A 3,747-nucleotide genomic window follows, 5' to 3' on the forward strand; every position below is an offset into this window, starting at 1 on the left:
ATTACATGTTGCAGTATCTTTTGGGTATATGCCCAGGAGTGGTATAGCTGGGTCCTCTGGTAGAACTAGTGAACATAGATTTTTAACCTACAGTATTGCTCAATTCTTTCAATGATATAACCCACCCACCACCCCAAAAATTAACAGTCAATGATCAAAACCTACATAGGGTATGGAGTCTGAGAATACTGCTCAGCAGTTAAGAGATAGATACCTCAGCAGTTAAGAGCACATGCTGCTTTTTCAGAGGACCTAAGTTTAGTTCCCAGAACCCATAGCAGGAGGCTTACAGCACCTGTAACTCTAGCTCCTGAAGGGTGCTCTCTTCCGGCCTCCACTGGAGCCCATACTCAGTTGTATATGCCAACATATAGACACACACACACATAGATTATTTAAAATGGGAAAATCTTTAAAAAAATTTTATTACAGATGTGGAGGTCGGAGGACAGCTATCAGGAGTTGCTTGTCTCCATCTACCATGTGTGTCTCAAGAATAGATCAAATTCATGCGGTCAGACCCAATGTCAAGCACATTTACCCATTGATCTATCTTACCAGTCCCCCAAAACATATTTTTAATAACTTACCAACTGACAGTAGTACATCCTAAGTTCTTTCTTTCTTACAGTACTAGAGATTTAACCCAAAGTCTTCTACATGGCGGGTAGATGTTCTATGATTGCGCTAGATCCCCAAGCAATTTTAAAAAGTGAAAATGGACAATAATCTGGGTTGCAGAAGATTTGGTTGCTACTGAATTTTGTAGAGTTTTTCTTTTATCCTATGTTTGAATCGCGTGCTTGAGAGTTGAATCTTGGTACTTGGTTGTTAGGATTTGAATCCTGCAGAATAGTTCCCTTTACTTGATATTCAGTTTTTCCTCTCTAAAGCAGTACTGTGTGGCAGCACAGTGGATGAGAGTCAGAAGAGGTAAAGAAAAGAGTAGTTGTGAAGGGAGATGCATGAATGAGACCAGGCACTGCCAACACAGATGCTCCCAGAAGAGCTGGGATGTGTTCAGCATACGATGGAGAAGTAAAAGAACTGAATACTGATTTCCCTTTTCCAAAAGAAAACCACACTCTCATATCCCCAGAAGAGTGTTGCATTCCTATCCATGGGATTGTTTTAAGATGACTGTTTGGAAAAATGTTTTCATCGAACACCCAAGTCCTCTGAAAGGCCACCTTGTTTGAATTGACCTCCATTGGCATGAGGATTGGGAATTTCCCTTGACAAGTATTAACCCCTTGCTTTAGCTCAGTGTTTTCCTTAATGGAGCAAGTGGAAAATGTGCTTAAAATCAACTTCTTACATGGATATAATTTGAACATGGCCATTTCCTGTGAAGCTAAGGGCAGCTGGCATGTCACTATGGATGGGCATGAGCCCTTTTGTTGTGTTTACCATTGTTTTATTCTGACAATCAGAAATGTGTGGGATATTTCCAGTGTGGGAATATGCATCTGAAATTTCCCAGTCGACAGTGTTTGCCCTTTCTCCCAATAGCTGCTAATGGTCCTTTTGCTTGGTGGCCAATGGATCCAGTTCTGACTTCTTTGAAGTGTTGTCATATTAAAGTTTTCTATTGTTCAACTTCCTTCCCTTAGTCCTTGCATAAGACTCCTTTCTGGCTCATTTTATTTTTAAACAGGAGGAATGGACTTTAAATCTATTGTGCTAGGCTTGGAATTTTTTTTCTTCAGTATATTTATTAAGTAGAAGCTTTCTAGTGGCTGACTTCAGAGAATTCAGCCTTCTGGCTCATTAATTATTCTCCTTGTAGGTGAGGCATTTTCCCTACCCTTACTCTGGAAGCTCAATTACATAACAGTGTATGAAGCTCAGCAAACTTCAAATCCCCAAGGGTAGTTTAGCAGGTTTAAGAAGAATATCATTAAAGCACAGGGTTGGTGATTGGAAGTAGATATACCATTAGATCTACCCTTCCTGAGAGAGAGAGAGAGAGAGAGAGAGAGAGAGAGAGAGAGAGGTGGGGGAGGGAGAGATCCATCAGAGGAGAGCAAAGGATGTGATATCTCCCAGGGTCCTGGTTCTCATGCCTGAGGCATCCCTGCAGTGGAAAACCCACGACTTGTGTTCCATCCTGGAAAGTCTTCTCACTTAGCCAGATCCTCCCTAGTCTACCATTTGTTTTAGGCTAAGGGGGAAGTGCTGAGGCAAAGTCTTCCAACCTTTCCAGGGACCAGGAGGTTTTGTGTCTCTTATTTATCTGCAATAATACTTTCTCTAATAGGTGCTTGATGCGAGGTACAATAGAGCCTGGTTTGACACAGCACTGAGGAGACTAAGGAGTGTGTGGTTTTATGGAGGACTTAAACCTTCACTTTAGAGAACTCAGATTTTCCCAAATCTGTAACCCCATCTGCGTGGACCTGACTGTGGTGGAAGGTTTTTTCAAAGCTGTCGTCAGTTGCTAAGGATATCTAAGTCGATTGGGAAGGGCTGGGTGAGAATCTGGCTTTGTGACTTTGACTTTCTCAAATTTGCGTGAGTTTGCTCAGAAAAGGAGTTAACGTCTGTTTTCCTACAGAAGATATTCAGTGGTAAACCCTAACCTGCATTCCTTTTTTTTTTTTTTGCCCTTGACTAATTCTGTAAAGAACTGAAAAATGTGGAAACGGTTCCAAGAACAAAGCTCAGTTGTGTTCTTAATAGGAGAGAAAACAAAACAAAACAAAAACAAAAACAACCAAATAAGCAAACCAAAGGCAAATGACTCAAGAAGAGGGTGGCTTCTGCCAAGGTTCAATATTCCAGACCACCACAGCAGCACATATGTTGCTTAAGAAAGGTCTTATTTGTTGCCTAATCAGGGACCTAGAGACTACCATTGCCAGTAGATGTTTCATACTACATATAGCTATTAAATTATAATGGTAATTAGAAAAGCATGGGCTTGGGAATCCTATAGTCCTCTCTGGTGCTCACTTCTCAGTCTTTCTAAGAACAGAATACGTAGAGCTCCCAGGATTGTAGATAAGCCTAACACCTGGGCAGTGGCATCAGCAATGCCTCCCTTCCCCACCCTTTTAACTGTTTAGCTTAGTTAGCTAACTTAAACTGTGCAGTTGAGTTAGGGTTAAGGTAAATACACATGACCACCCAAATCAGGAGACAAATTCTAACGATCATACAAGAGACCAAGATTAAATAAAGGGCAAGCGTGAGTCTCATGGCTCATCATTGGAATTAAGTTGTACATAGGCATTACTTAGTGAGTCAAATTCATGGATTATCTGTCATTGGGTCCTTATTCCACAGAAATGAAAATTCCAGTGGTGAAGGTGAGGAGGGTAGAGGGCGGTCAGGTAGAGGGTGGGATGTGAGATGGTGATACAGCTGGGCACTAGAGCACATGCAATGCAAAAGACTGCTGTGTGTTTCAAGCTAGTCTAGACTAAAGTGCAGTTTCCAGACCAGTCTGGGCTACAGAGTAAGACCCAAATTAAGAAACCTAAGGACAACCACAACAACAAGAAATTAACCCAAAAGACAGTATCAGGAAGAAAAGGCATGCAAATAATTTATTGTTGCTTGTGTATAAGCTTAATGTGGAGGATACAGTGAACCCTCTAAAGGAGACCATGCCTTGGTGGGTAGCAGGTCTCTATCAATGTCTTCACTGCCATCGGATGGCCCCTTAGATTCTGAACTGTCTGGGTTTGAACCCTGGCTCTAATAGGCAGTACGATCTTGAGTGATACTTTTTCTCAAGGTGTC

At 41.6% G+C, this 3,747-nt stretch overlaps 1 protein-coding gene across 1 annotated transcript in view; it reads left to right on the forward strand.

The window, feature by feature from the left end:
* Cpne4 (copine 4) overlaps positions 1-3,747 on the forward strand; it is a 466,654-nt gene that overhangs the window by 444,493 nt on the left and 18,414 nt on the right. The gene's annotated exons all lie outside the window — the stretch shown is intronic.

Source organism: Mastomys coucha, unplaced genomic scaffold (assembly GCF_008632895.1).
Source record: "Mastomys coucha isolate ucsf_1 unplaced genomic scaffold, UCSF_Mcou_1 pScaffold23, whole genome shotgun sequence".
Classification (NCBI taxonomy): domain Eukaryota; kingdom Metazoa; phylum Chordata; class Mammalia; order Rodentia; family Muridae; genus Mastomys; species Mastomys coucha.